Source organism: Coturnix japonica, chromosome 4 (assembly GCF_054131305.1).
Source record: "Coturnix japonica strain WE chromosome 4, WE-NBRP24, whole genome shotgun sequence".
Taxonomy (NCBI): Eukaryota; Metazoa; Chordata; class Aves; order Galliformes; family Phasianidae; genus Coturnix; species Coturnix japonica.
In genome coordinates, this window is record NC_140666.1 from 25,324,006 (window position 1) to 25,340,118 (window position 16,113).

The window sequence follows — 16,113 nt, forward strand, 5'->3', positions numbered from 1 at the left end:
ACCATACACCCACCAAGTCATCAAGGAGCAAGAGAATTAAAATCAGCAACTGTGCAGGAAATGACACTGAGACCAGTGCCTCCAGTTTGAAGAGTTATCTCTTTGCTCCAGTTCTGTTCTATCACCATAAGCCTGAACATGAGCTGGTAGTTACAGGACAAACAGAAATGTGCAAACTTGGTAACATGAGAATCCCTCACATGTCAGTTATGTGCTGTCAATTTCTTCAGAGTCATTAGTCCTCATTTCAGTGTTGCAAAGTCTTATCTTCCAAAGTTCTCCTATAACGTATTTCTTTCCAGGGGTAGGCAGTGAAGCTTGTTCTTTTTCTGAGAGGCCATTTCTAAGTTTCTCTTTGAGCAGAGGGTTCTTTAAAGAAGGAGATAATATTTCCCCATCCTCAAGCCTTCTTTCCCCCCATTATTACAATTTTTCTCAAAAACGTAGATTCTCCTAATACAGCAGAGACCGTTCCACAGCTCTGCCTTTAATGGAGTGAGCAGATTGCAGGAAGAATGCGGTGCTGCTCAGTAAATTTAATGACTTTATGAAGATAAATGTTTCCCTTCCAAAGCCCCTTCTTGTCAGAATACATTTAATACTGCCATTCCTTTGAGAACTAAATTCCTGTAGCACTTTGCAGCATATTAGCATGTTTTTCTCACCACATGAAATTGCACTTCAAGCAAGAAATAATAATGTTTCTGCATCCCCTTGTACATTTTTATTACTGCCAATGAATAGGAGTAAATTAACTATTATGGCTAACATTATTCACAGGGACAAATTCCTAACTCATTTTACAGAGAATAATAAATAACTGAATAAATAAGATGCCTTTAATTTCACATGTGAATTATCAAAGATTCCTCTGAGTAGGAGGAGTAGGGGCTCTACAAACAAATGCAGCTCTATAGAAGAAGTTAGATATGTGTCCACTTGTCTTTACTTTCTTTTATTCTTCAAGCATCCTAATGAATATCCTTGTAATTATGTGTGATTCCTGTGAAAACAGGTTATCTCTTGTCTGATTATTTGTTTCTGTGCGTGTTATCCGAATACTAATCTGGGAGATGAGCCACATTTTGTTGTTCGTTTCTTGGATTCTGCTGTGATTGATGGCAATTACCGTCTGGTTTACTTCATCTGCAGACCGCAGAGTTGCTTGCTCATGACAGAGCATCATTGTACCCTTTTGCAATGAGGGAATCTGAAGCTGAGAGGGACTGATGGTTTGTAATAGGGTACTCAACATATGAGATCACCCTATACTTTGGTAGGAGGACTTACTACAAAGAGGACTCTGTTTTTGGAAAGCAAAGGGATCAGTCTGTATTTCAAGCATGCTGAATGGTGTTTAACAAGGATTATCAAGGTAGATGTATGCTTCTGTGTTTACAAACATAAACGATTTCAAGGAAAATAAACCATTCACACATTTATAAATGGAAGAATGGGAACATTTGCCCGTGACATTTTTCAGTGAGGAAAGAAGTGCCATACATTTCTTCTTGTTTGAATTATTCAATCTGAGGCAATAAAATTTGCTGTGCCCAAACAATCAGAACATTTTACCATTCCTTGTGAGTTTTTTTTAATCATGCTTTGGCGTTGCTCAACTTTTTTCACCTTCTTTCCCATCTGTGCATGCATGCACACAGACATGCACTCATTTGGAGGGACCTTATAGCAGTCTTACAGCACCCGAAGGCGTCCTTTGGGTGCCGGGGTCTTGGATGGCCCACGTCGTGTCGCTGCTCTCCCGTAGCCGCTCGGGAACCGCTCAGGCACAGGGAGCTGGGGGGCCGCTGGGTGGCGTTCCGAGCCCACTCTGTGCCGCCTAAGGGCTGCGAGCTGCGGGGCATCGACACTGCCCTCCGCCTCCGCCACTCAGCGCTTGTTGACGTTTCTTCCCCTCCTCCGGTCCTCTGAAATAACTGTTGTAAATTAAACAGTTATTTCTCTTCCTCTGGTTTCAAAGCATCAAAGATGTATGCGAGCCCATTACCTTTGATGCTGATTTCCTGTTAGAATGCATGTTTTGGTGTTGCAACATCCTGAAAAAGTTTAATCTGAAGCAGAAGAACTGTAAAACGAAGAGAGCAATTATATGCAGCCCAGAGCGCCGAGCAGCTGAAATGACAACAAAGTTTCATCTGTTTATTAGGTTAGCTCTGTTTCGGATAAAATACTATTAGCAATTTATGAAGAGGGGAGCGGGACTTTGAAATTGAATATCTGTCAATTAGATCTGAAAATTTTCATACAAAGCGCTCTTAAAAGTCAAATGACATCTATTAAAATTCTGGATTTAGTCGACAACAAGATCAGGCTGTACTCTGGGTACACACTGAGGGAGAAACAGAATGTACATGGCAGCACCTTACCTGGGAGGAGTGGGAGGGTGTCTTGGTGTATACACAGAGGAAAAATGAGGAATTAAAGCAGCCTTGCTCTTTGCAAAGAGAATTACCATGTACAGATGCCTACAGTTGTCAAGGCAACTTTGCTTTTACTGATGCTCCAAACACGGGCTCAGTAATCACCCCTCCCCCCTTCCAAACAAGCAACCAAAACCAACAGGACAACACAAATAAAACAATGGGGATTTTGTGGGTTTTTTGGGGTTTTTTTGAGGTTGTTTTTACTTTTCAATAGAAAATGACCAAGTAAAAGTAGCTGAGAACTGGCTGACACTCCTTATGAGAGGAAATAATACTCCCTCCTGTAACTTATCCTGGGTAGGCAGTGATCAAGGTCTGGCGTTTAGCAGGGCAGATCAAGCAGTCTGCTTGGAGTAAGTAAAAGAAGAAAAAATAGATATTGATCATCTTTAATGTAAGAGCAAGTTCTGAGCTCTTTAGTTTCAATAACATTTCTTTGTTGTGTGTTTGTGCACCACTTTGTGATTGTGTGGTACCAGTCCACACACTGTGATAAGCCCCTAAAGACATCTTTCTTGAAGGTAAGCGTGGAGAAGAGCTCAAATGCTTCTGCTGACTGCAGTGAAGGGGAGGACAGGGCAGCTTGGGTGAATGGGATTTGCTGTTCTCTTTGCTGCAGTGCCTGACTTACTTGTCCTGAGGGGTGGCCTTTTCTGTTATATTGCATTTTCACCAGGCAATTGAATGCTGAAAGACTGACAGCACTATGATGCTGTATTTACTGGCACGTGGATCTTGCAGCAGTATTCTCACGGGACCCTTTGCTTTCCAGAGCAGAAACCACCTTTTTGGTATGTGTAGATGCATTCGTGTTTACAACATCCAGCAGATAGGGCACAGGGCATGTGATCAGTACCCCAAAGTTCTGCAGTGGTAACATCAGCAGTTTCTGTCTCCATACTGATGGGCCATGTGTATATACTTGAAATAATTTGCATGTCATGATATAATCTTCACTGAAGCTATTCTGGCTTTTCTTATTCCCTCACAGTAATACAGTCAATTATCCTTGTTTATGCTGATAATGCAAAAGGGAGAGCAAACTTGTACTTAAAGCCCAAGGTTCAGCTTCCTGACCTGGAGTACAGAAATATGAATAATTCCTTTTTTGCTCCGTCTTGCAGTACTTAAAATGAAAGCTCTGCAGGGCAGATGTTGTATCTTAGTGTGCGTCTATGTGGTACTTAGCATGTGCTCAGATCTCAACTGGGCCATCAAAGTGATGCTTTATCACCTGTAATGTCAAAGAACAGATGTAGCTCTGTTTTTTTCTGGTCTATAAGAAAGGCTTATATTCTGCCTGTGGTGTCACAGTCGAAAAGTTATTATAGAAAAACTGTTGTTCTGAGCAACTTAGCAAGATTTGTCCCAGTTCTTATTTTAAATGACAGTTTCTGTGTTTTCATATGTTTTGGTGATAGTATTATGTGCAATATAGGCATCTCCAGAACAAATTCCTTATGTTTTAATAGCAGTCCCCAAAACTCTTTGCTATATCTCACTCATGGAATTTGAATAGCAGAGACCAACAGACCACTCTGGGTAGAGACCATTACCCATCCCTCTGAGGTGAGGACTTCCTGTTCTGTATTTTATCGGATGACTGGCATAACGGATGTGGCCTGTGAGTGGATCCAAAATACTACTGTAATATGGTTTGGTGAATGGCAGTGGTGAGAATGTGACTAAGTTGAGAGTAGATCAAATAGTTCAGTGCTGGATTGTTGTAAAGATATAGACCAAGGATATTCTAATAGTGAAGGGTTGTGCTTGACAGAATAAGAAAACTGGCAGCTGTGATGTCACAGACTATGATGCAATGTATTAAGCAGTTCCAGGATACTACTGACATAGGGAGAATGTGTTATGTGTTGACAGTGAAAAGCCACAGATTATTTTGGTTGTAGAGACATTGATAAGCATAAGACTAAGTGTAGTATCATTTGAGGTCGAAGGGACACTTAAAGGCCATCTGGTCCAACTCCTTGCACTGAACAGGGACACCCACTGTTCCAGCAGGTGCTCAAAGCCTGTCCAGCCTGACCTTGGGTGTCTGCAGGGATGGGGTACCGCTGCCTCTCTGGGGAATTTGTGCCAGTGCATCACCACCCTCATCATAAAAAAGCTTCTTTTTTTTATATCCAATTTATATTTCCCCTGTTCTAGTTTGAAACCATTTCCCCTTGTTGTATCACAACAGACCCTGCTAAAGAATCTGTGCCCTTTTTTCTTCTGTTCTCCCATTACGTACTGAAATTCCACTCACAGATCTTCCTGGAACCTTCCCTTCTTTGGTCCAAACAGCCCCAGCTCTCTCAGCCTGTTTGCAGTAAGAAAGAAAATTCTGGCTTCAGGAAAGGATATATTATTTCCCACTGATATTCTCCTAGCTCTCTCAGGTCTGATCTGAAGGAAGTGCTTCTGTGATTGAAGATATGAGACCTTTGCCTCATAGTAAGCTGGAATTTCTTTCATAACCAATGGAAAGGGTGGTGTTTATAGGCTGTGATTTTTCTGATCTACCATAGATATCTACCTGAGGATGAGTTGAACGAGATAGCTATCTTTCCTTCTCTCTAGGAGCTGTAAAGCAATGCTAGACAAGTAGAACAGATGGAGAATTCCTCACAATAAATTTAAGTTTAGTTCCTTCCCCACTTCCTGTTAAAAAGCAAAGGTAAAAACATCCATCTAGAGTGGGGGGCAGTGCGACCATTGAGGCCAGTGCAGCCTGGATTTCTCCTAATGACTGAGCATTGTATGGATAGCACCACTTTGGAAGTGGAAGTTCCTAATAACTTGGTTGTCCAGAGACTGGACAAGAACAAGTGAAAAAGCATTTCTGAAATCTCTAGTTTGTCATCAGCATTGTCAGGAGTGAACTGTCTTTTGAAAGTCCAGCCTTAATAGAAAAGCTGAGTTATGCTAGCCAAGGGTCTACAAAGTTACAAAGCTATTGCTGTTTCAAAAGCCCTTGGTGGAAACCTAATAGCCAAAGGACTAATAATTTTTCCCTCCTGTGCCAAGGAGGGAAAAAAATTCCCAAAGCTCATACCTGAGTGCTTCTCAAGATTCTCATTGCCAGGTCAGTTTTTCTCTTAATATGACCCTTTGGTGTGGTTTTATTCTATGGTGTAACACAACGACCATTGGCACTTGTGTCAGACCTTCCTGGTTTGAATATGTCTGTGATAACTAGCTTAGAAAAACATTACAGTACAAAATGAAAGTTAAACTATGCTGGCATTTGCTACTATGTAAACACCAGTTGTTAGGAAATGATAAGCGTTACTGATATCCCAAAGTTATGTATTAGCGGGAACAATGTTATGCAAAATGTTAACATCTGTCAAGGCAATATAAACAATTACAAGTAACTTTCCTTTAATGATGCAATTAGACAATAACAAAAGATGCACTGTAAATTAACATGACACCACACCAGGTTTATGTATTTTAGGGAATGAATTTCAACGCAGCTAAGAAAACAAACAAAGTTTCCAGAGAATCTGTTTGGAAAATAAATAACTCCACTAAACCTTTACGTAGTAAAGTCTGGGAACTGAGATTGTTATTAAATCTGACCTTGATCAGATTTTTATTATGTCAGAAAAAATGGTTCTTAAGAGACAGAGTTGTCATGGGATTAGAGTACATCTACAGCAAGATGTTTCCATGGCAACAAATCAAACACCATTTCCTAAGTCTGCAGTCGTCTGCTTCAAAAGCATGAACTTAGCATTGAATAATTATAGAGAAAGCAGTAATGTTGTATAAAGAGAGGAGGGGGAAATAAATCAATCCGGAGGCAGTGATTTATTTTAAAATGCCAATTAACCCCATCAGTGTGATTGTTTGGAGCTTCTGTTGGTGGTGACAGGTCCCACGTAGGTATTTGGTTTTAAAAATTGAAAGCATAATTTTTTTGTCACACATAACCTTAAAAATGTGAAAGACGAATCATAATTCCACCAGAATTAATGAAGTCTGAAAGTTATGCATAAAAGCTGTAATAGAAATTCAGAGTTGTGTCAGAGACTCCAGGCGGCAGCAGCACATGATACTCTCTACCCGAATTCTTCTCGTGTTTGAAGGATCTGAAAACACACTTGATACGGTTACGTGTTTAGTCTCCTACAACCAATAAGCTATCTAAATTCATAGGCTCCAATGTCACACAGCTGTAATCTTGGTGGAAAGTTAACCCAGTGAGCACATCACCGCATGGGGAACTTGGGGAGTGAGTTAAGGCTATTTAGCTTATCGGTCTCTTTTCTGTTCTGTCATAATTGTACTATGAATGCAGTGTTCTTCTCCAGAAGCTGTGCCTTTTGAATGTATCTGTTGAGATTACACCTGTCTCTCTCTCTTAATTTTTCCCCTACAAAGTGGAATGTGCTTTTCCCCTCAGTTACCTGGAGGTTTGTTTCCTGGGTACATTCAGGACATGTTGCACCACTAGCTCAGCATTCAAGTTGTGTTCTGATACTGCACTTGATGAATGACCTTTTGTTAAAGGACACACATCTAGTGCAGAACCACAAACTTCAAGCACTGAGTGCAAATAGCCTATGCCTGTGTTATTCCTTCTTACTCTACAGAGTGGAGGTCGCAAGCAGGAGTGGTTTGGAAACCATAACTCTGAGGCTGAGTGGTGAGACAATGTCCCCACTGTTGCAACTGCTCACATTTAGCCACATCTTCTCTTCTCCAGCACAGTCTTGCTTGCAGAAAAAACCTAGAATGGGTCACTCTATTTGTTCTAGCTACTGATCATCTGATTAGTAATTGTTGGTGTCTCACTGTTAGGATGCAGACAGCTATAAGAGGTAGAAACATGATGACGGTGGCTTGTAGACTAAGGTAAGATATCTAGTGTCACAGAGTAACACTAAACTGCCCTCTCACTGTGAGATTAATCCTGGCAAAGGGTAAGGATTTCACACTGTAAGATATGATTTGAAGAGGAACTCATGTAGCCTTCAATTTTGTTACAGCTGCTGCTATCTCCTTTGCAGCTGTTTGATGGTTCAGCGTACCCCCCATCTCTCATTCAGCTACCCTTGCTCCTGGAGTGCTGCAATGAAATTTGTTGCTTGGTGTGATTCTGAATCAAAAGTCCTAGATTAGATCATCTGATAGAAATAAGGAGTGGGTGCTGCAAAAGTCACCTGGGATCAGCATTTCTTATCGTCTAGACTACCACTGGTATATCTAGGCAGGCAGAGGTATGTATGGGATGCAAAACAGCATTTACAAAAAGGTTTCTTCAAACCTTTGCAAGAAGTTCAGTATTAGACTGAATCTGAATTTGTACAGTATTAATTTTCCCACCTTGGAAGGATAACTTGGTGCTTTAAACCAGAAGCTGCATCATATTTTAATTCAAAAGATCAGTGGGGGCATTCCTGCAATTTTATAATCAGTGAATCACAATAAGGCAAATGCTACAGCTGAAATTTTAGCATAGATTGAAGTGATAAGAATCTTTCATTCCTTATACTTGCATAATTTAGAGCCATATAAAGTATATTAATATCGGAGGAAATGGGAAAATTGTTTGTTCCCTTAAGATGTAAGGAAAATGAGACTCTTTTTGTTCACAATGGGGAATTATTAGCAAAGATGGAGAAGTGATCACACTTTGAAACAAGTTCTTTTAACATATCTTAAAGTAATAACATTGATCTGTATTTTTAACAGAAATACGATGGTAAATACTTATTTTTTCCCCCTCAAGAATGCTTTTTGAATTAATAAAGTCAATTTGTGAAGGAAATAGCCAAGAATCAAAGGAATCTCCATTGCCACAGTGTAGTTTTCAGTGAGTTTCTCTTCCCAGGTGTCCTGTGAGGAGGGAAGAAGTTTCTTTTCATTTTTACCACTGAAGTATACAGCCATAGAGAAGTTTTTGTTTCTAACGAGTACCTTGATACTTTTGCTAATCTCAAGTGTTGCTTAGCTGCACCATAAATTACATGAAAGCTCTGATTTTCAATGACCTCTCCAATGCTACACAAGCAATATTTATTGGATCACAAGCCTGAACTGCGCCTTAACAAGTGGTTACATTTCTAACTACTAGCCAGTTGTTTCTGTTGAGGCCCATGGTCTTTAATAGTGACATTTAAACATTTCTGGCCACCATGTGATCCACAGGACGCCACTTGCAGCGGTCAGGCCTTCATTAGAGAAAATACACTGTCAGTCCTTCATCACTGTGCTTCAACCTCCTCTGATGGAGCTGTTATGTGATTAAGGCTACACATCTGATCTGACAATATGGGAGACAGTGCAAATGCTCAGGTAGGTAGTAGTAAAGAACTCTGCTGCGATCCCTGGCTCTAGTAAGACTTTGTGAGATGCTATGATGCTTCACTTGCTGAGGGGGACTTTTGTTATTCACAAGCTGGATTCAAGGAATAGTCTTTGTATGAGGAGAAACTAAAAAGCCTGGGCCAGCTAATAAATTAGACAATTAATAAATGAAATATAATAGAGTGTATTGGAGTAATAAATAGCATGAAAGCAGACACTGGGTGCTCCAGTTTACCCTTCCTCAAGAAGATTTTGAAGTGAGAAGGTGCCACAATTAAAACTGACTGGAGACACTTGAGTTTTCAGAAACAAATCCTATGATTAACCTGTCACATTTAGTGCCTCAAGATTTAATTGAGGCCACAAGCTTAGACAGGTTCCAGAAAGGATTAGACATTTATGTGGGCAATGGGAACATTCATAATTATAATGCTCCTAACTGTGTCCTGTCACTGTTAGGTAGCAATTGGGGCTGTATTAATTGAACAGCCTGAGACTGGCTGGCTGACCACTTGTCACACTTGGATTGACTCTTGCCTCATAAAGTGTACAGGGACTGGGGACCTTCCAGTGAGCCCTCTGGTCAGTATTCTGGGCCATGCAATAGCAAATGTGTACAGCCCAGTTATTTCTTACCTTTAATCAATCTACCTTCCTATCTTCTGTGAGTATTGACTAACTCTAAGGGCAGCAGCAGTAAAATATTGTACAGGGGTTAGCTCCTGAGAGAACGTTAAGTTGTTATGCTGTCTTTAGACGAAGACTGAAGACAGTAATCAAAAAGGCTATTTTTAACCATGGGTTGATTTATTTGTTTGCCTTGTACAGCCAGTGCACCTGGTGCTGCTGCTGATGGCTTGATTAATTCACAGTGAATTTTTTCTCCACTTTCTTCCACATGACTCTTTCAACAGGCATGAAGTTGTGCTGCCACAGATGGAGACTCTGGGCTCTCCCCCATGGCCACAAGTAAAGGCAGCTTTGAGCTTGCTGGTACAGGCACAGGAGTTGGTCCCCCATGTAGGTATGCAAAGCTGATGGTACACATGCCAGCAGGTCAGCGGGACCTTCTTTGTTCCTCCTATAGGCATGAGTACATACAAGAGTAGCTAAACTAGCTACAGGCCACCTATCCAAAGTAGGGTGGGTGTCATAGTGAAAAATAGATAGGGACTACCACTCTTTGAAAACTCATGTGAGAAAGAGAGTAAATTGGTGATGATGATTGTCCAGCCTATTTTAGACTAAGTGCTATTACACTTGTTGCTGGATGCACCACAGCCTGTTTTAAGTTGGTGTGAGTAAATGGAGTTTCCCATTGGTGCTGTTAGGGCAGGTTTAGAGGAGGGCCATGAAGATTCTAAAAGGGGTGGAAAACCTCTCCTATAAAGGGAGATTGAGAGAGCTGGGCTTGTTCAGCCTTGAGAAGACCTGGGGATACCTTGTTGTGTACCTTCCTGTACTTAATGGGAGCTTATAAACTGGAGAGACTTTTTACATGGACTGATAGTAGCAGGACAACAGGGAATGTTTTTAAACTAAACGAGGGGAAAATTAGGTTGGATAATAGAGGGAAATTCTTCACTCAGAGGGTGGTGAGGTCCTGGCACTGCTGTGGGTGCCTATCCCTGTAGGTGCCCAAGGCTGGGCTGGGTAGACCCTGGGCAGGCTGAACTGGCAGTCAGCCCATGGCAGGAGTGGGGCTGGGTGGGCTTTGAGATTCCTTCCATCCCAAACTATTCTATGATTTAAGATTCTATGATTCCCTACCAAATGGTGGAGACTTAGTCTTCCATATTTGCCCCAAAAAGATACCTAATAATTGTAGCAACACTTAGTGATGAGGAAGTTCAAGGGTCCACAGCTATTGGAGCAGTGCAGAAACATGTAAGAAACCAAGATTTTCAAAACTTCATGCAGATACTGAAATCTCAGACTTCGAGTGTCTATCCCTAGAAAGCCTAAGGATACTCAGGAACAAACCCACAGTGCAGCAGCCACTTATGCAGAATCTTTACTCCTAGTGTGTCAGCCCCATCCCAAAGCATTCTTAAAATATTCTGCCTCCCAGGATTTTCTAAATGTTTTCCTTTCTTCTCCATAATAACTCACACCCTATTTTTTTTCTCCTCTGTGTGACTCAGTAGCAGCCACCTCCTTTTTTTCCATCTCCCCATTAAAGGTCAGCCTGAGCTGTGCGTTAGAGATGAAAGGACACAGCCAACAGCCAGCCTTGGGGCCCAGTTTGTGTTGTGCGTGTCTCCTGAGGGCACTTCTGTTTGCATGTGTACATACTGCAACTTCTGAGAAGCCAACAGAGATTGCTGTTGTTTAGGACAAGCTCTGTAATACTTAATATTCTACTAGTAATTTTTTCTTTATTTCTTTTCTTTTTTTTTTTTTCTTTTTTTTTTTTTTTTTTCTCTTCTTCAGAGAACTCAGCCACTTTCAGACTGCAACTTTGAACCTCCTCTGTGCCAAGCATCAGGAGTGACTTACTGTCCTCAAAGATGGAGAGACATTTCCCACCAGTGCAGACTAAGGTGTCTCTTGCCTCCATGGACTTAGAAGAGTAGAACATAGACAGTAAGCTAAGTTCTGTTCTCATGCTTGAAGGTAAAAAACTGCTGTTTTTTGTACATCTGAACATGTTCCTTAAAATCTTGAGAGATTTGATTTAGAGTATTCAAACAAATAGATAGACAAAGTGGAAAGGAGTTCAAGGGCAGATGCAGTAAGCCCAAGGTGTAAAAATATCTGAGGAGAATTAAAGGCTGGCCTGCCTCCTGCTGAAACTGGCCCTCAAAGTGACAGAAGATATGGAGCACTTCCTATGAAGAAAATACGTACATACAGCTCTTGTTTCTCCTGGATTGCCAAGTAGAAGTTTGCTCCTTAGAGGAGTAGCTGTTCACTGTCTCCTTGCCCTGTGATAGGTTGCTGTTGACTTTGTGCCTTTCCCCACAGTAACACACAGAGCAGAGTGTGCCTTTATTTTGTTTTCCAGACAGGCTATGCAGACACTGGCGGCAGAAATGTTACATGCTCTTTTGAGATGTGAATCTATAAGAGAATGCACTGAAGTCTACTAACCCCGTATTATCTGTAAATAATGAACTCTGTGTCCTTCTTTTATTCTTTTTTGGGGACAGTTTATCTACAAATCCAGAATGCAAAGGGTGTTCACTTCACTCGAGGTACCTAGCGGTTTTATTCTGCTGGAGCACAGATTACACCACAACTTCTGAAGAGGCCACTCATTAAAGAGAGAAAATTCAAAACAACAGGCACATTCTTATAGTAAATCATCTTTTAAGGTAACACACCCTGTCTGACATGTACTGCTTTGCACATTTTGAATTGTCTCTTGCCAAAATATTCAGACTGCAGGGGAATCCCTGTTGGGAACACAGGGCAGATGGATCTGAATCCAGTCATGAAACTCCCTGGGGCCAGTGGTGTGATGTTAATGATCACACCAAAACATACCTTTGTGCAGCACGGTGTAAACAGCAAGTATGGTATTACGATGTAAATGAGAAACCAGCATGAGATGATGTGTGAATGGAAACACAGCAAGGTGCTCTGTGAGGGAACAGAAAGCACATGGAAGGGGAAAATCTGCAAGTAGCAAGTGGAGGTGGAATTAAAATGTGGAGTCACTTGTACAAAGAGCCTTTAAATGCTGCCTGGGCTGACTGCAGAAGGGAGGGAACTAATAGAGTTGTGAGTAGTCCCAGCTGAGGTCCTAGAAGATAGTAGTCACATTCAGACTCCTACACTTGCAAGATAAGATCTAGAGGATGGGGCTGGGTACAATGGGAAGAAAATAAGCCATGAATAGGCCTTATCCTAACATACTGTGGAAGCAAGTGGTCTACACTCCTGCTTAAAGCAGGGATAACTTTGAACGCTGCCCACTTGGACCAGCTGGGTTTCAGACACCTCCAAGAATGGAAATTCCGCTCTTGTGAGGCTTGTTTAAGGGACTGACCATCTCTACTGTGAAGGATTTTGATGTAACATTAAGACCAGAATGACTCTATGGATGCTGGGCAGTTACTAATGGGGTTTGTTAAGAGAGAGGGTTATCCAAATGTTCACGAGGAATGATTGGGTCCTCAGCTTTATTTCAGAAATCCCTGATGAGGGTAGTGGCAGCTTGCCTGCAAGACAGGGTTTGCATTTGGCCCTTGAAAAACAGAAGGTGCAGCCAGAGAGTGTGGTGTCACCAGTGTAATTTGAAGATGTGCTGGGCAGCAGGATCAATGCTGTGCCTGCTGCTGATTTTATTGTAACTGTGATGTGCCTTTTTGTCCCAGAGTTCCCTGTCCTCTTTCTCTCATCTCTAGCAATGAAGTAAAGGGCTTGCTGGGAAGTTGAGCTTGAAGCTAGAGGAGGTCATACTTAACTAACCTCCTGGAGCTCTTTGAAGATATTACTGCCAGGCTAGATAAGGGAAATTCAGCAGTGCGCTTAGAGTTTCAAAGAGCGTTTCACAAAGTTCCACATCAGAGATTAATAACTAAGGCAAAAGGTAAAGGAAGAGGAGGTAATAGGGGCTATTGGATCAAAACCAGCTCAAGGGCAGGTATGAGACAATAAGCACAGATAAAAACTTTTCAAGCTGGCAGAAGGCTGTTCTTGGAACTGTTTCAGGACCTCTGTAATGCATGATCCAGACAAGACAAAGGTGCCCCAGCATGCTTATATCATTAAGGCAGCCCAGATTTGGCATCACCAGCAGCAAGGCATCCTAGTTATAGCCCCTTCTGACTGGCCAGCCAGGAGCTTTTCAGTATTTGTGTGGGGTGGGAGCAGCTCTTGGCACAAGTCTGAAGCCAGTGGTGTCCCTGGGCCATGACACCGCTGTGCTGTCACATGTTTCAGAGAAGCTGGTGCATTTATTATTTAGCCTTTGAAAAAAGTGAGCCTGCCCCTCTGCAGCATATTGTAAAGGAGAAGATATTGATGTCTGAGAAGTTACTCCAGCTAAGTTCCCACTAGAGCAGGTTCACCTTGGCTAAGATTCCAGTGGCAGTGTTGACAAATGGCAAAGAGGAGTTCAGTGCGACAAGTGTAAAACAGTTAATCTGGAAGTGGGGAATCAGAGCAGGGAATGTGCGCTAAGCAGAGCATGCATTCAGCAGAGGGATTAAGAGAGGGATTTGTGGGGGTTAGATTCTTTTGGAAAAATCATTGAAAGTGTCTGCCTAGATCACAGCTGTAGTAAAAGGACAAGCAAGAGGCAGGGCAGCTTTAGTAGAGGAACAGGGTACAAAACAAAAGAGGCCATATGTCTGTTACTGCAAAAGGCATTAGATCTCACCTGGAGTATTGTCAGCAGTGTTGGCCGCTGTGCCATGGTGTGCTGTAGTGTAAGGCAGCAAAGAACAGCCCTGCAGACTCCTGCATGTGAACAAAGGCGGGAGCACTGGGTCTGTCCTCAGCAGGTTTCTGCCCACCCCATCCATTCATCATCTGAAGAGAAACTCTGAGGAGCACAAAGATTTTCCCTTTATGCTCTAGCAGAGGTTAGGAATTTTGAAGTCAGTGGTATCTCTCTCCAGAGTATTTCTCTGCCTTTCTCCTGCTTTCTTCCCTCCACCTTTCCTTTCTCTTTTCTTTTTCCCCTTTCACGCTCTCTTTCCTAGTACCAAGCTGGGTTGCTTTGTCTTTCCTTAATACAGTGCTCCTCCTCCACCCCTACCCAAGAAACAAGATGATTGCTCGTCACTCAGCATTCAGGGTTCTGAATGTTGAATGTACTAACTCCAGTACTTGAAGTAGTGCAAGTTTTATGGACTATGCAGGAGGGTGAACAACACTTTTTTGCACATATATGTAGATGAAAATAAACAGATGTAGTTGCGGTAAAAAAGGAGAAACTCAACAATCATACTGAAGGCAGGGTGTGGAAAATACACAAAAACTGTCCATCAAAACTCTTACATGTGGCTTTCCTTCATGCTCAGAAGAGTTCACAATTGCACAGCTGTTTCTAATCATAAAATTCTGTACCAAAAATCTTTCTTTGTTTTCACTGATGTAAACTCAGAGTAAGTTCAGCAAGTTGCTCAGAATTTACCCAGCTATAGAGGACAGCTGATTTCATTTGAGCAGTACAAGAACCAATCTTACTTTTGCTTTCCTTAGGATTACGGTGAGCTTGTCAGTCAGTGCCTAGAGGCAGTCAACACAATGCAGTTGTGCCAGGTAAGAAATGCACTTGACAAACTGTCATAATATCCATTTCTTCTGCTCCTCTCTTTTAACCAGCCCTGACCACTGGAGGAATACTGAGCCTTTAATGTTTGTATGGACCTTAAGCTGTTGGTCATAAGTCACAATGAGCACAGCAGCTTAAAAGATGGCAATAAAAATTTCACTGAAACTGTGTTTTTTTCCCTCTTTATTAACTGATAAAAAAATCAACAGGCTGATGCACAAAATGACAAAATATCTGTCTAATAAGGAAAACTAGTTCTTATTCTTGTCATTGAAGTCCACTGGGGAAGAATTGGCTGCTGCTGTAAAATCTGTGGAATTATCCTTGCTGTTTCCACTTGCCAAGCCTGTCTTTTATCTCTTTAAATTCAGATACTTAGAGTGACTTGCCAAGATACTCACTTGGCATCAATGAGGTTACTATCTATGTTGTGCTGCTCCTTCATCTTCCCAGCTCACGGAACCACTCATCCTAGGTGTGGGAACTTGTGCTTTTAACTCTTTGCTGCTTTTGAAAACATTGCCTTGCTATCATGTGGGAAATGGTCATGTCAGAAAGTACCATGTTTGTTGTGGAGTGTGTAAAGAAAAGTTTACATAGAAATTATAGCTCGAAATGAAGGCATGTACATGAAAACCAAGTGCTAAGATACAACTTCACAAATTTCAGATCAAGGAGAATCATTTGACCCTTTTGTCAGATGTAGCTGGGCAAGAGAAAGAAATACTGAGTCTCATATGATCTTAATTACATGCTGTGTGTGCCAGCAATATTCAGGCTATGTTTGGATTCTTGACTGAGGCTCAATGTGTAAACTTTGTCAGTAGAGGAGTAGGTCGCACACAGAATTGGACATGAGCCATCATTCACAATTCAGACAAACCCCAAGCTCTTCAGAGATTAAAAAGAAATATTCAATTGACCATAAAAACTGGCATGATTCACTGTACCCTAGTGCTTTTTGGGAACAGAAATACTTAAAGCTGCAAAGTAAGGCCCTTCTTGTGAGGCTCTCTGACTAGACTGGAACCACCAACTATTCAATCCATTGTACAAAATCTCTTTCACAATTCTCATCAGCTTTTTTTCTAGACCTGGAGCACTGTGATTTTGGGCTTTAGT

The 16,113-nt window shown here is 41.6% G+C and overlaps 1 long non-coding RNA gene across 1 annotated transcript; it reads right to left on the reverse strand.

The window, feature by feature from the left end:
- Positions 1-655: 655 nt before the first annotated feature.
- LOC146761000 (uncharacterized) lies at positions 656-14,430 on the reverse strand. Its single transcript, XR_014945214.1, has 2 exons — positions 14,092-14,430; positions 656-1,937 (listed from the first exon to the last, which is right to left on the reverse strand). It is a non-coding gene; the product is annotated as an uncharacterized LOC146761000 (long non-coding RNA).
- Between the last annotated feature and the right edge of the window lie 1,683 nt (positions 14,431-16,113).